Genomic DNA, 17,598 nt, shown 5'->3' with positions numbered 1-17,598 from the left:
AATATCTACCTTCAAGATTTCAAGAAATACTAATTCCAGATTCAGTTGCAGAAGACGATGGTGGTTGCAGATCAAAGCATGATTCAGTTGCAGAAGACGATGGTGGTTGCAGATTTGGTGGTTGGTGGAAGGTGGTGACTGGTTCATTCTGGGGTGTTGGTGGTTGATATCGGCGACAGTGGGTGGTTGTAGAAGGTGGTGGAGGGTGGGTGGTTGGTGGCGCCGGAGTTCGGAACGTCGTCGGAGTCAAGATCTAGTAATGGTTAATGTTCTCTCTCTCTCTCTCTCTCTCTCTCTCTCCTCTCATATGTCTTCAATCAAGATCTAGTAATGGTTAATGTTCATGTATTTTAAATAAATCGAAAACTTTAGGATGAGATTTTGAACGGGATTTTTTGTTGGTTTGGTTGCTTGTTTGGGGAATTTGATCTTAACAATAATTGTTTTTTTTTGTTGGTTTGGTTGCTGGTTTGGGCTTTTGATCTGAACAGTAAGTGTTTTTTTTGTTGGGTTGTTTGATTTACAGAAACAGACCCGTAACATGTGTTAAGCACCTGTTAGAATGATATATAACGTGTGTTGATTTACAGAAACAGATCCATAAAGATATTCAATTGACAAGCTGGATGGATGTAGGCGACGTTAATGCGGGGACATTGAATAAGTCAACTCTTTTGGGAAAGAAGTTTTCGTTCGTTTATAACATGTGTTAGTGGTTCATGCTGTAACAGATCCATAAAGAAGTTTTCATGCTGTAACAAGTTTTCGTTCGTTTCTAACATGTTTTGTACATTTTGGAATGTATAACATGTGTTAAGCCTCTGTTATAATCTTTTTGTAACCTGACATGTATTCATGTATAAGCTAGTGGTTTACAAAACACTATGATGTGTATATACTGATCTACCATGTGTTACAATGTGTCTGTTCGGAACATGTAATTGATTAACATGTGACAAGGGTGAAAACAGTCGACGGGGGCGATGGGTTTAATGGTGAGCTTAGTTAATATCGTAATCTTGTCGTAACCCCACTTGTATACATATGATAACATGTAAGCATCCATTATAACCCGACTTGTATTCATGTATATCAAAAGTGGTTTGCAAAACACCATGATGTGCATATACTGATCGTAACACGTGTACAAGTTAATATGGAACATACAAGTTAATATTGTAACACCATATACTTGGGATAACATGTGTTAAGCCTCTGTTATAATCTTGGTTTAACCCAACATGGTGTCATGTATAAGCTAGTGGTTTCCAAAAGACTATTAACTTGTATAATCTTGGAACATACAAGTTAATATTGTAACACCGTAACCCGACTTGTATTCATGTATATGAAAGTCACATCCTTTGGGAAAGAAGTCTTCGTTCATTTATAACATGTGTTGGTGGTTCATGCTGTAACAGAACACCATGATGTAACCTGGCATATGTTCATGTATAACATGTGTTAAGCCCCTGTTATAATGATATATAACGTGGGAAAGAACTCTTCGTTTGTTTATAACATGTGTTTGTTTTGCACATTTTGGAATGTATAACATGTGTTAAGCCTCTGTTATAATCTTTTTGTAACCTGACATATATTCATGTATAAGCTAGGGGTTTACAAAACACCATGATGTTTATATACTGATCTAATATGTGTTACAATTTGTCTATTCGGAACATGTAATTGCTTAACATGTGACAAGGGTGAAAACAGTCGACGGGGGCGATGAGTTTAATGGTGAGCTTAGTTAATATCGTAATCTTGTTGTAACCCCACTTGTATACATATGATAACATGTGAGCATCCATTATAACCCGACTTGTATTCATATATATGAAAGTGGTTTGCAAGTTAATATGTGTACAAGTTAATATGGAACATAGAAGTTAATATTGTAACACCGTATATGGAACATACAAGTTAATATGGAACATACAAGTCAATATTGTATAACGTGTGTTAAGCCTCTTCTATAACGTGTGTTAAGACTTCCAGAATGGATGCATAAACTCCAATGGCAACTTAATAACATAGTATACCTGATATAACGTGTGTTAAGCCTCTTTTATAACGTGTGTTAAGATTTCTAGAATGTGTTAAGTCCATACCGTTTTAACATCATGTACTAGACAAAACAAAATAAGAGTCTCACATTACATATTACTAGTAAACGAAAATACATAGCACTAAGAAAATGGTGGAGCTTCCTTTGAAAGTCTGCCTTAGCTTTTCAGCGGCTACCTTTGCTGCCTTAGCTTTCCAACGGTCCCGAGAATTGGATCTTATTTCCCTTGAATCCATCACCGTCCTAATAACAAAAAGATAAGATAACCGTTAAGTCGTTAACCAGACATAAATATTAACACATTCATAGCCAGAATTTTTTTTTCTCAGAAAACATCACAAAAAACAGTTACTATTCAGATCAAAAAGCCCCAAACAAAGCAACCGAACCAACAAAAAACAGTTACTATTCAGATCAAAAGCCCAAACAAGCAACCAAACCAAGCACAGCTTTTTAACACAAAAAATAAAAACCTGCAAATTAATCTTACACAACTGAAACAACAACTAACAAAGTACACAGAACTAAAAACCTGCAATTAATTCGTCATACCCTAATACATGTCTCTATAATATGTTACTATGGTTTAGCTGTGAAATACGAGTTCAGACTATAACACGTGTTACGTTGGTTGTGCTGTAAGACAAACTTGGCTTAGCTGTGAAACAGGAGTTCAGACTACAACACGTGTTACGTTGGTTGTGCTGTAAGACAAACTTGGCTTTTCGTTTCTAAAAACAGATGTTCCGATTATTAGATGTCTAAAATTCAGCAACTAACAAAGTACACATAACTAAAAACAACAAGATTACACGTTAAATACGAAACATTAACGGTCTATAATTTGTAATCTATACGAACATTAACGGTTGTTCGTGTTTCACAATAACGGTTGGAATTATACAAACTGTAATTTGTAATCTATAAGACACATTAACGGTCTAATTACGAACATTAACATCCACACAGTCCCCAAGCTCAAAATTTCAATCATCTAACAAATATTACCCTCGCACATAAAAAAAACCCCCAAAATTCTTCTTCTCAAATATGTTCAAAATTTCTAATTTGGTCTAAAAATTGTATTTTATTACCTTGTTTCTTACTTTCTTTCTTATACATTATATTGGAAGCAAAATGAAATAACCAATGTTGTTGGTCCAAAACATGCCAAGATTATAGGCAAAGGTCTACTGGTGTATGTAGAAGCAAAAATAAAACAAATTGACGTTAATAAGCCAAACATCAAACAAATTCATCTTCATCTATGTATGAATTTCAACTTAGGTTTTCTAAGATGATATAAATAATCATATTGAACTAATCCACATAATAAATAAAGAAAACATCAAACAAAAAACTTGATGAGAGTATGGATACAATACACAAAGAAATCCAACCCTATAGTTAAACTTCAAAGCAAATTGCTTGCTTGATATCAAAATCAAATATAGAAAAATAAGGGTAATAACTTGATTAAAATAAATCCAACCTTCACATAAGAAGCCGGGTACGCACATCATCTTCATCCATCGCTTCCTGCAAAATCGAGTTCCCAAATCGTCATCAAAACAACCTGCAATTTGACACTTCTTCAATTAAAAAAACAATCCAACCTTCACATAATAACTTGGTGGATTTGTCTCCATGGACATTAATGGAGGTAGGATGATATGCAGGAGAAGAGGGGTAAATGAAGATATGAGGGAAATTAATGGAGAAGATATTTTGTAATTTTTGCTTTTAAAAAAGAAATAATCGAAAAGAAATATGGGTTTGACAATGAGGTAATGTGCATTAATGATAATGTCAAATCAATTGGGGAAGATATCTTGGGGGTTGGGTGGATAGATGTAGAATTACAAATATACCCTTAAAAGCAAAAACCATAATCAGAATACTATGCATACGTGGAAGGTCCTTGGCCACATGTTGAGTTTGCAAAGTTTTCTAATTTTAAGGGGTTTTTTATAGAGCATTACCATATATATATATATATATATATATATATATATATATATATATATATATAGGGTAGGGTTCCAGTGTGAACAACCTCCCAAGAGTGAACTGCGTGAACATATATGGACCCTTGATTTCCTTTTTAGTTGTTAAGGGCAGGATTGTAATTATATAAAAAATTAGATTTAAATCATTATTTTAATAATCGAATTAAGTTACATCTTTCCTAATTTAAATTCGTTATCCACATTATGTTTACTTATTAATAAGATAATTATCAAAACAAACAACAAATCACCAGATTTCAATTTAAATTTTTATTTCAGATTTCATCACCAGAATTCAAATTTTGATTTTTAAGATCCACGTAACCTTCATATTTCAACGGTATACACATGTGTCTTGGATATAAATAGAACAGTACACATGTGTACTCAGCATCGTACATATGTGTACAGTAATTCACAGGTGTACATCAACATTCAATACAAAAAAAATTCTAAGATATCACATAAACAGATGATATACACATGTGTACATCGCATTAAAAATATGGCAAAATCATAATACACATGTGTACATCGCATTTGAACAAATAATTATTTTAATAATTGAATTAAGTTACATCTTTCCTAATTCTTGATTTGATTTGTGAGAGATTTATGCAATCAATTTAAGAGAATAATTGATTACTTGATTTGTGAGAGATTTATGCAATCAATTTAAGATTGAAATTACACATATACCCTTTTTGTATTTAATTAAATGAAAAAAATTAACCAAATAATTACCATCATGCCACTCACTTTAATCTCAAGATCATAAAAATCAAGGGCCCAGATCAGTTCACGCAGTTCACTCTTGGGATTTTGTTCACGTTTGAACCTAATCCTATATATAGGGGAAGGATCCACTAAAAAGTGGATTTTGCCTAAGTAGCCTAAGAAGGATTGTGATGATGACATGTGGCACTCCTAATAACTAGGAATAAAGGGCATTTTGGTCCTTATAAATAGGAGTGAAAATGACATGTGACACCCCTTTTGTTTTTTAAAATTACAATAAAAAAATATAGCACAAAAATGTAGTACAAAAAAATAGCACAAAAAATCTAGTACAAAAAAATATAGCACAAAAAAATGTAGTACAAAAGAATATAGCACAAAAAATGTAGTACAAAAAAATATAGCATGAAAAAATTTAGCAAAAAAATGTAGCACAAAAAAAATCCAACACAAAAAAAATGAGAAAAAAAATTAAGACAAAAAAATCCAGTACAAAAGTCCAGCACAAAAAAATGTTATACAATATAGAAATACAACACATTATAGTGGGTTTTTTTAGTGTTCATATTTTATATAGCAATATGGTACTCAAATTAAAGTTAAAAAGATGCTCAATTTTACGGTGAAATTTTTATGAAAAAATAATGTCGTATAAAAAAGTTATGAACGTTTAAAAAATGGGGGTGGAATATGCATGTGCCTTGCATGTGGAGAGAGAAAGTTCATAAATAGGATTTTTCAAGATACCCTTACACTCATCATTTCTCCTACACTTTTATCTTAACCGTTGATTTGAAAAATGTATGGTTAAGATTCTTTCTTATCCTACTTAGGCAAAATAAACTTTTTTTTTTATCTTACCCATATATATATATATATATATGAGGGAGGGTTGATTGGGGAATACTAAAAAAGTGGGAAACCAGGAAACACCTACAAAAAATTATATTTAACATGTTAAAAATTATGTTTTTCTAATTTTTTCGGCGCTTTTTCATATAAATACATGTAGATACATTTTAATAAAAAAATCAAAAACTAAAAATATAAAAAAATGTTTAAAAGATATATATCTTATAAAATTAACTTAACATATTAAAAGTCACTTTTTATAATTTTGTTTCAGCTCTTTTCCTTCTAAAAACGGGTAGAAACTATTCGAAATAAAAAAATATTTTTTGTAAAAAATAGCCTTTTTTTTAATTTAAAAGATATATATCTTATAAAATTAACTTAACATATTAAAAATCACTTTTTATAATTTTTTTTCAGCTCTTTTCCTTCTAAAAACGGGTAGTAACTATTCGAAATAAAAAAAAATATTTTTTGTAAAAAATAGCCTTTTTTTAACTGTTTTTTTTATATTTTGGTTTTTGATTTTTTTTATTAAAAATGCTTCTACAAGTATTTATAAGGAGAAGCGCCGAATTTAAAAAAAAATAGATTTTTAACACGGTTAAGTTAAATTTTTAAATGTGTTTTCCGGTTCTCCACTTTTTTAGTGTTCCCTAATGAAACTCACACTATATATATATATATATATATATATATAGAAAAAGTATATCGTACATTACGGCTTAACGTACTTCACGTACAACGACGTGCGTGATTTGTTATATAACATGCGTGATTAATGTTTTCAATATGCGTGATTTTTGTGTTTCAACATGCGTGATTTTGGATTTTTAAGTTATAACGTGCGTGATTTTAAAATGAACGTGCGTAATTACCTGTCGTACGTGATGTACGTTAGCCTTCCTCTATATATATATATATATATATATATATATATTAAAATTATATTAGGGTTTATAACTTAGTCAACAAAAAACACAATAATGGGCCCTTAATTAATGATTAAAACTGAACCCAATTAATCTCTTCTTAACAATCCAATTTGAGCCCAAAAGCCCAAAGCCTTCACACATTAAACCCAACAATCACTCATTTGAAGGCTTTGCACAGTCCACAGAGTCCATCCAAGTGGACCTATTACCAGTAACTTTATTAATCTTCACATTTAAGTTTTTTAAGCCCTGATTCTCATAATTTAACTTAGACTTTAGTCACATCCCCTAGTTGCAATCGCCCTTCTTATCAAATACCCGAAGGGCCAGTTGGAGCTCCCCTGAGCGACTAGGTTTTCTTAATTTTTTTTGTTACTCTTGTTTTGCTTAGTTAATCACTTGTCAAGATCCCAACATTATACTTATAAACAATCAAACAATAAGATATGCAAGTGAGTTAAGGGAAGGAGTGACAAAACCGATTTATAGAGGTTCGAGATATGTTAACTAATCCCGCTACGTCTTCTCCTGAGAGTTTCTCCACTAGTCGTCTCCCTTAATCCGGCAGGGATACCTGTTACACAATCTTCTCACTAAGCTAAGATAGCGATCACCTTGTACAAACGTCTCACTTTTCTAAAGGACCGTAGTTAGGAAATATATTATCAGAGTAAAATACCACACTATTATAATATTAAGCACGTGAGAAAATCCCAAGTTTTCAGTACACACATTTTCATAGGGATAAACCCTATTTTATTTAATAAAAACATCTCTTTATTTAGGTAACTTTTATAGCCACTTTTCCAAGCCTTCAGTGCTATCCAGCTGGTTTCTACTTGGCTTTCACATTTTGTTACCTGAAACGCGTTTAAAAACATTTTGTCAATGGAAAATACTGGTGAGTGAATCCCAGTTTAATCAAGAAGAGTTTTATTAATTAACAGTATTGAGAGCGATTACAATGGTTATGTCTACACAATTACTCATTCAGTACTGTCAATCCTGACTGGTGGGTCATATTACACATTGGCTAACTCTTTGTCCAATGGTAACGTGTCCCACATTTTGTATACAAAACCCCAACATACCGGCAGTAATTGAAGATTACAAAGACTTAATCACTGCTATTTATAAATTAAAATAATTAAAGATTTTGTGAAAACAGTTTACAAAAAGGAGATTACTTTCATTGTTGTCTTAGGGTTTTCCTTAAGGACTTCCTGGTGATTATCTATTAAATACATAAATGCACACGCTTTAGTATAATAACTCAATATTTACATTAGTAATACCCTCCCCGAGACGACATTCCAACGACTACGTCGGGCAGAACCACGACAGCCGTTACGGAACCCTAGATCAATCGGGCAACGTTTTTAATACGTAACCAGGGTTATGATACTTACAACGAGGACGGGCTTCGCTAATTAGGTGGTATACTACCCGAGAATTACTTTAGTTATGCAGAAATTCGAGAGAGAGAAAGATTTGTGTGCGAATTCGACTGAACAGCCGATGCCCTCTATTTATAGGGCCTGATTTCAGGTTCCTCGCGGCCCGCGAAGGATGTAGCCAAGGGCTACGTGGCCCGCGACATAGGTCGCCTAGGGTTTAGCTTTGACTGGTCACGCATATAGACTCGACACGATGCTGCCACATGGCAGCTCAGGGTTTCACCGTTTGGCCCTTCGCTCGCGCCCCGCGTAGACCCAGGGATGGTCTTACGCGGCCCGCCAGAGCCCTTTTATTTTTGTTTTCATTTAATTTAAATAAAAATAAAGGTATTCGGGGCCTGTTTTCGTATACGGGGCGTATTTTAGGACGTATTGGGATATTTTAAACATTTTTGGGATGTTGGATTATTTAGGAGGGTTGTTATATTCTCCCCACCTTGTTTTAGAGTTCGTCTTCGAGATCTACTGGAATAAGTGTGGATATTTCCTTTGTATTTCTGATTTAAGCTCCCATGTGTACTCTGGTCCTCTCTTGGAATCCCATTTCACTTTGACCAGAACTAATCTCTTGTGTTTGAGATTCTTGACTTTCCTGTCTTCGACCTGTAGAGGTCTTTCTACAAATTTTAACTGCTCATTTACCTCTATGTCCTTAAGAGGTATTACCAGTGATTCATCAGCTAAACATTTCTTGAGATTAGATACATGACATAAATCATGTATTCCTGCCATTTCCTCTAGCAGTTGTAGCTGATAAGCTACGGGTCCTATTCTTCTAATAATCTTAAAAGGTCCAATATACCTGGGGCTTAGCTTTCCCCTTTTGATGAATCTTACCACTCCTTTCCAAGGAGAGACTTTTAATAACACTTTGTCTCCTACCTGAAATTCCAGTGGCTTTCGTCTGTTATCAGCATAACTCTTTTGTCGATCACGTGCTGCTTTCAGTCATTCCTTGACTTGAATGATCTTGTCGGTTGTTTCTTGTACTATTTCTGGTCCGGATAGTTGCTTTTCCCCAATTTCTGCCCAACAGACTAGCGTGCGGCATTTTCGTCCATAAAGTGCTTCAAATGGTGCAACATTATGTAACACCCGTTCTTATAAATTAAGGTTTAACGTATCATTTACGAAAAACAGTCATGTAATTAAGAATACATATGCATTGGAAATTACGGGTTTATTAAAACTTTTTACAATTTAAAAAGTATAGAACATATCATGTGTACGTTCGTCGTTTAACATAATAACGATACATAGTGCGGAAGCTTATTTCACGATCGTGTTCGGTTCTTGCTCGTCGCTTGATCTTCATCCGTGCACTCTTGGCATTCACCTATGATCAAAACCAACTTAAAAGTTAGTTTTGATAGTCAAATATTAAGTTCAAACAAGTACAGGGGTTAAAAATGACAAAATTTAAAAATTTTCGGAGTTAGGGGGCCAGACGTGACGCCAAGGGCCTAGGTGTCACGCCTAGCCCTGTTTTTCACAGCCTGTTGCCTTAGCTGATGCTGTACATACCCAGCACGATCTGATTTCACGGAAACAGCCATAACTTCTTCGTTATTGATCCGTTTTACCCGATTCTTTTTCCTACGCGTCCGTAATTTAATCCTCTATCTTATGGAGTTAAAATCCTACATCCAACATAAGAAATTTTGAGACTTTTAAGCCTTCGACTCGTTACCTTTTTACCGAATTTTAACCCGTTTATGCATTTTATCAAACAAACGTATTTATTTGATTCCTATATCTCATACACTTCTTCAAATTAATATTACCTACTATATTAGGTTCTAATCATAGGTTTATTACAGCATTTAAACCCGTTTATGCTCGTATGCTTATTTTGACCCGTTAAGGGTGTTTAAGCACTTTAAAGCTTGAAATCGCTTTCATTCATTTCTAGCATCTTATTCCTACATTTCTTATCAAGTTATCTTCCACCACATCTATATGTGTGTTGGATTTAATATGGATATCTATATGTTCCGAGTTTCTACCCCCGGGATTATCATTTTACGGCAAGACTCATATAAAGTCTTTCGACCCAAGGATTTACATCCTTCACTACCTATACTCATTCTAAGCATATATTTAATCATAAAACTTATTTCCGAACCACCTTTCTGGGTCGTTCGTTCAAATTAACTTACAAGGGCAATTTGGTCAATTTTCATCCTTCTTTTACTACAAGGACCTTTAAGTACTTGTTTGACTAAAAATCCAACCTTTTGACTATAATTCTTGTTTGTAAACTCATGTGCTTCTAAAACACCATAAACATAATTCAACTTATTCGGTTTACCTAAAGATAACCGGATATCTATACCTTAACCTTGTCTAACTCTTATAGAACTACAAATTCTACGTGATGAGTTGTGTTATTATACATACCTGGCTTGGATCAATATGTTGACCCGTTTCAATACCTTGCCTTAGTGGCTGTTAAGTGATAGTGCTGTAAACATCCATATGATATTCATTCCTATAATCATATAACTCAACGAACCATTAGTCGATATTGTCAAAGGGTGATAATTTCACCTTTTGACCCGTTTATCTACTTAGTGATCTTCGTCACTTTAACTAAATACCAATTTCATCTACTATGATAATTTAAAGTCTACTAGCGAAAATACGTAATCGAGCGTATCGTAACGAAACCGTAGTTACGTACCTTTAAAGCACACGTTTCAAGCGAGTATCACCTCCGGCTTGTCCGCTTGACATTTCGGACTCTTTGCCTAAAGAGTTTAATTCACGATAAGTTTAGAACTCTTTCACAAGCTTTAACGCATAATTCTCTAAAATGATCAAATCTGCGTTTTTACTCAACTTTTAACATTTTAACCCTCATTTAGGCGTTTCATCAAACACCTAGCGGGTCAGATTTCTACACGATCAAAACCAAGCTCATAACTTGAGTTTATCACCCTAATTAACTTCAATTAGACTATATACACATATTTTAACATCATCATATCAGAAATCCCTTTCTATGACCCGTATTACACTAGAATAATCATTCTAAACCCTAGTGTTTACTAGTTTCCCACAAACCCATGAATCACCTTCCATGTGTTCATGAGATTTTCTGGAATTTGTCAAGATTTCGCATGTTATTGTCTAGGTTTTACTCCTAGACACTATATCAACCCTATTCTACCCAAATAGCAAACATGCAACATCAATTTTCAGATTTCCCAATTTCATGAGAATTTCAAGTTGAGAGTTTTTATCAAATTTTACATACCTTGTAATCCTCTTGTGATGAGGATCAATAATCTATGCTCGATTTTTGTTTTTGATCAGATTTAGACCCTCAATTTGTGATGAACTAGGGCTTGGATGGAGCTTGGGGTCGCCCCTGACTCCTGGTCGATCTCCACAACACAGACAAAATATGTTTGTGTTTTTTTTAGCTATTTTATTAAAAATAGTTCTCATTTAGACACTTTTAGTCCCTCACTTTTGATACTTTATTTGTTTTAACTCCTAAATACTTATAAGTGACCAACTAACTTGGTTAGTGCCACTCTTAGTCAGTTTATTTCACTATTTTATTCGCAACCATATTGCAAATTTAAGAAGTCGCATTGTCGGGATGTTACAATTTATCCCTAGTTACTTAGTGGGTCCCGGGAGTTATAACCCGTTTTATTTTAAGTCCCGTTAACTCGGGCTCTTATAAACTCAATTCCTTAAAACTTTGATTCGCTTGTATTTATTATTATGATTTCTTATTTAAATCCAAATATTCACCTGGTTATTTTTACTACTAACGGTGCTTTACCCGTCTTTTAGTATTAATTGAGTTTGATTACCAAACCCGTTTTCGGGGTGTTACACATTAATACTGGTATGATAGCTGTTATTGTAAGAAAATTCTATTAATGGTAAGTGATCGTCCCAATTATCTCCAAAATCAATTACACAAGCTCTAAGCATGTGTTCCATGGTCTGAATTGTCCTTTCGCTTTGTCCGTCCGTTTGAGGATAATAGGCTGTGCTTAGATTTAATTTGGTTCCCATTGCTTTTTGGAAACTTGTCCAAAAATGATAGGTAAAACGGCTATCTCTATCAGAAACAATTGGTAAAGGAATTCCATGTAATGAAACTATTTCATTTACATATAACTTAGCTAATTGTTCCATACTAAAAGTTTCCTTCATTGGTAGGAAATGAGCTGACTTAGTTAACCTTTCTACAATCACCCAGATTGTATCATTACCTTTTCTTGTTTTGGGTAATTTGGTAACAAAATCCATTGTTATCAATTCCCATTTCCAAACTGATATCTCTAATTGTTGCAACAATCCTGAAGGTTTCTGATGTTCAGCTTTGACTTGTGAACAGGTTAAACACTTAGAAACATAAGCTGCTATATCCTTTTTCATTCCTATGCACCGAAAATTCCTTCTTAAATCCTGATACATCTTATTATTTCCAGGATGCGTCGTATACTTAGATTTATGGGCTTCTTCTAATATACGGTGGCGTAGGTTTCCTAATTTAGGTATCCACATTCTTTTCTTATGGAATCTCCAAATTCCATCTGTTCCTCGTTCTAATTCCTTAATCATTCCTTTCAACTTTTCAGTATCATCCTTGATTACTGATTCTTGTGTTTCTTTAATTTGTTCATTTAAATCTACTTGCAGGTTTAACTTAAGAGAACGCACTCTTTTTGGCTTTTCCTGATACTTTCGACTTAAAGCATCAGCTACTAAATTAGCCTTTCCTGCATGGTACTGGATATTGCAATCATAATCACTAAGAATTTCCATCCAGCGTCTTTGCCTCATATTCAACTCTTTTTGCCCGAAGACATACCTTAAACTCTTATGATCGGTGAAAATGGTAAACTTACTACCGTAAAGGTAATGTCTCTAGATCTTAAGGGCAAAAATTATGGCTCCTAACTCCAAATCATGGGTTGAATAATTTTCTTCATGATTCTTAAGTTGTCTAGAGGCATAGGCTATAACCTTTTGACGTTGCATCAACACACATCCATAACCTAACTTAGAAGCATCACAATAGACTACAAAGTCTTCAGTTCCTTCTGGTAACGCTAGTATGGGTGCGTTGGTTAGTCTTTGTTTAAGAATTCTAAAGGATTCTTCTTGTTTTGGTCCCCATTCAAACTTAACAGATTTACAGGTTAGCTTAGTTAAGGAAATGGCTATTCTAGAAAAATCTCGAATAAATCTTCTATAATAACCAGCCAATCCTAAGAAACTTCTAACCTCAGTTGGCGATTCAGGGGTTTTCCATTTGGTAATCGCCTCGATCTTGGTGGGATCCACATGAATTCCTTCATGATTGACTAAATGTCCAAGAAACTGTACCTGTTCTAACCAAAACTCGCACTTTGAAAACTTTGCATAAAGCTTTTCTTTTCTCAATAAACTTAGAAGTGCATGTAAATGCTCTTCATGCTCCTCTTTATTCTTAGAATAAATGAGAATATCATCTATAAAGACAATTATGAATTTATCCAAATATGGCTTACATATTCGGTTCATCATGTCCATAAATGCAGCTGGGGCATTGGTTAAACCAAATGGCATGACAGTAAATTCATAATGGCCATACCTTGTTCTGAAAGCGGTCTTAGGAATGTCCTCTTCCTATACCTTTAATTGATGATATCCTGACCGTAAATCGATTTTAGAGAAAAATCGAGCTCCTTGCATTGATCAAACAAATCATCGATTCTTGGTAATGGATACCGATTTTTAATCGTGACTTTGTTTAATTCATGGTAATCAATGCACATTCGCATCGATCCGTCTTTCTTTTTAACGAACAAAATCGGTGCTCCCCATGGCGATGAACTCGGCTGTATGAATCCTTTCTCCAACAATTCATCCAATTGTTTCTTTAATTCTTGCATTTCTGCTGGTGCGGTAGGGTGCTTTGGCAATCGGTGCTGCTCCTTGTAGCAGATGGATTCTGAACTCAACTTCCCTGTCTGGTGGTAGTCCCGGTAGTTCTTCTGGAAATACATCTGGAAACTGGGATACTATTGGAATATCTTTCAGTTCATTTCCTTTAGTGTTAGTGATTATAGAAATCAAATACACTAATGATCCTTTTCTTATATAACTAGCTGTTTTCATTACAAAGATGAATTTCGTGGATCTAGATGGTTTCTCTCCTTTAATTGTGATCTTTTCACCCTTTGGTGAATTTACTTGGATTGACTTTTGATCACATAAAATAGTGGCTTTATTGGCTATTAACCAATCCATTCCTAATACAACATCAAATCCTGCCAGATTCATTGGGTAAAGATTTGCAATAAACTTTTGATTTAAAAATTTTGTTCTTGCTCCCTGCAAGATTTCAAAAATCTTAATGATTTCCCCATTTGCTGTCTCTACTAGACATTCTTGTGGGAGTTTAGTTAATGGTTGATTGAGAAGTTTGCAAAACGAGGTATAAATAAAATTTGGTTCACACCAGAGTCAAATAATACATTAGCAAAAACATCATTAACTAAAAACGTACCAGCAATCACGTCCGGAATCATCTTTGCTTCTTCTGCAGTCAGAACAAATGCTCTAGCATTTTTAGTATTCTTGGTATTCATAGCTGGGGCTAGTTTTGGATAGTTTGGCTTGATATGACCTTGTTCTCCACAGTTGTAGCATATCCTATTGCTAGGTTTCTTCTTGCAGTCTTCTTCCTTGTGTCCAGATATTTTGCAGAAGTTACAGTATATGGAGCATCTTCCAGAATGCTTCCTTTTGCAATACTTGCAATAAGGTGCAGAAGTAGAACCTACATTTTTTCCCACGGTTGGAATTCCCAGAACGGAATTCTTGGGTAAGCCTTTGAGCTAGGTTTCTCCTCTGGTCTTCTTCTCGCGTATGCACTAATTCATCAGTCAAGGTGTTTGCTGTTGATGTGTGTAAAATGCAACATATAAATTACATCAAATAAGGCATAAAACTAACCCTTTTTAAGTACTAATGTTGGAAAAAGAGTGTTTTTGTCTTCCTTTTGTATTTTCAGGATGAAATGAGCTCAAAGTCACAAAAGAAGCAAAAAGACAGCCAATTCTAACACAAATACAAGAAAAGGAATAAAAGTAGACTGCCCGAACCCTCAACGGCATCTTCCCAAGCAAAGAAGAGAAAACATAAGCCTGAACACGCCCCATGCTCAGCCAGCACGGGGCCGTGCCCAAGAAGCAGCAGAAAAGACAAACCTGTAGAAGCTTCTATTGCCCACCACGGGGTCGTGTCCAGTGAGCACGGGGGCGTGGCGAAAGTACAGCAGGCGCATTAATTGTAATTGCGAATTACAATTAATGAAGAGAGATAGTGTCAGACGGGCACGGGGGCGTGTCCAGTGGACACGGGGCCGTGCCCAGCCTTCTGTTCAGCCTATAAATAGGAGTGCTTGGCTTCATTCCAATCCATCCCTTGGCACACCACCTCTCTCACACTTCATCCACCATCCACCACTATCACAACACCATCATCCACCACCATCATCCATTGTCCATCATAGAGTGTGTGAGTCGTCTTGGGATCCAAGATTGATAGTAAGAGTTCTTGACAATCAAGGCCATGTTTGCCTAAGTCTCTTACATCACTTGGTGAAGACAAGTGTTTAGTATAATACTTTTTATTTTTAATCTTTTGCACTTTTTATTTGGTTTTGTATTAATGACTTTAATAACTAGTTACTTATGTTGAAGGTGATCTTTCCTTATCGTTTGTCCGTGGTGTCTTGGCATTATTTTACTGTCTATATAAAATAAAATATTTTCACCATTCATATCTCCACGGTCTATATGGAGGTATGTTGGCTACCTGGTCGGGGGTTAAGGGAACGGTTTGGTAAGGGTCTTGCCCTTGTTCAGCGTTTAGAGGTCCTGCAAGGGACCTGGGTCAAATTTAGTAGGATCTCCTTCAATGCCCATAGGTATTGGATGGCGGGGATCCAAACTCTTTGACCCCCTCATAAGTTAACTACTATTAATACTATAACCCGGCTATTTAGGACTGTATCCCTGCTGACTCAGACTACTTAGTCGAGGGTAACGTCACCGCCAAAAGCGGGGCCTACCATAATTTGCATTAATAACTTAATTCATTATCTTCCAATAATCCAACCTTTTAGGATTGTATCCTTGCTGACTCAAACTACTGGGTTGAGGGTAACGTCACCTTCAAAAGAGGGGCCTACTACAATAACTAAGATAATCTCTTAAACAAGTGCAAAAGTGCGAAAATAATCAAAGGTTATACTAATACACGAGTCGGATCCAAGTGATTCATCTTGTCTATCTGTTTTTATTTATTTTTATTTTTCAGCATTTAGTTAGTTTTTATTTTCTTAGTTTAAAATCATTTTTCTAACTTTTTGATTTGATTAGACGTTGAGGATAAACCGGTATTAAAAGCTCTTGTATCCTTGGACGACCTCGGTATCTTACCAACATTATACTACGTCCACGATGGGTGCACTTGCCCATATGTGTGTTTAGTGTTAGTAAATATCGTGTTTTATAAATTTAAAACTTGGCTAAAGGTGTAAAAAGGGCTTAATTGTATTATAAAAATATATTACACTACACACGCATCAAGTTTTTGGCGCCGTTGCCGGGGACACAAGGATTTTAAGAAAGCTTAAAATCGACGGCCTAATCAGTTTTTCAAAACCTTTTTAAAACGCGCGCAATTTTTTCTGCATTTTAGTTTAGTTTGCATTTACAGTAGCCTGAACACGGGGTCGTGCTCACTGAACACGCCCCCGTGCTGCACATTTTTAGTTAGATACCCAGATACAGAGTCTGAACACGGGGCCGTGCTCGCTGAACACGCCCCCGTGCTCAACGTGACCAGTAACTTTAATTAAAACGCGCAGATACAGACCCTGAACACGGGGCCGTGTTCACCCAACACGGGGCCGTGTCCAGCTTCTGTTTCCGTCTTTATTTTTGTTTTCTGGTCCCAAGACTCGGTTGTGGTCTGTTGAGTGATTCTTATGGATCAATACTCAGGAGGTTACAACTATACCTATGATGAGGATGATTATAGGGGTAATTATTGCACTAATTGTCATAACGCACGCTCGGTTCAGTATAATAACTCATATCAACCATCCAATTCATACAACCACTATGAGGAGCCCAGGTACGAGCCATCAACTTCATACACATCCTATGAAGACCAAAGGTATGAACCTCCTCCCTCATACTCATATTTTGATGAACCAAGGTATGAGCCCTCATACTCATACTTTGAAGATTCAAGATATGAACCACCACCTTCATACTCTTATTATGAGGAACCATGGCATGAACAACCCACCTCATATGAGTACTATGAAGAACAAAATTTCGACCCTTATCCATCATATACTTACAATGAAGAACAATGGTGTGAACCATCTACTTTATATGAGTACTATGAGGAGCCAAGGATCGAACAACCGGATTCAAGCTTAGAGGATCCAAATTCTTTTTCTCTCACCGAAGTGACCAATAGGATATTAGAACACATTAAAA

General features: G+C 35.2%; 1 long non-coding RNA gene across 1 annotated transcript; it reads right to left on the bottom strand.

Moving 5' to 3' along the window:
* Nucleotides 1-2,210: 2,210 nt before the first annotated feature.
* Nucleotides 2,211-3,769, bottom strand: LOC118490212. Its single transcript, XR_004888680.1, has 3 exons — nucleotides 3,688-3,769; nucleotides 3,564-3,610; nucleotides 2,211-2,314 (listed from the first exon to the last, which is right to left on the bottom strand). It is a non-coding gene; the product is annotated as an uncharacterized LOC118490212 (long non-coding RNA).
* Between the last annotated feature and the right edge of the window lie 13,829 nt (nucleotides 3,770-17,598).

The sequence above is a fragment of the Helianthus annuus genome, chromosome 3 (genome assembly GCF_002127325.2).
Source record: "Helianthus annuus cultivar XRQ/B chromosome 3, HanXRQr2.0-SUNRISE, whole genome shotgun sequence".
Lineage (NCBI taxonomy): Eukaryota > Viridiplantae > Streptophyta > Magnoliopsida > Asterales > Asteraceae > Helianthus > Helianthus annuus.
The sequence above is the reverse complement of the archived record's forward strand: the minus strand, read 5'-3'. Positions and strand labels throughout refer to the sequence as shown.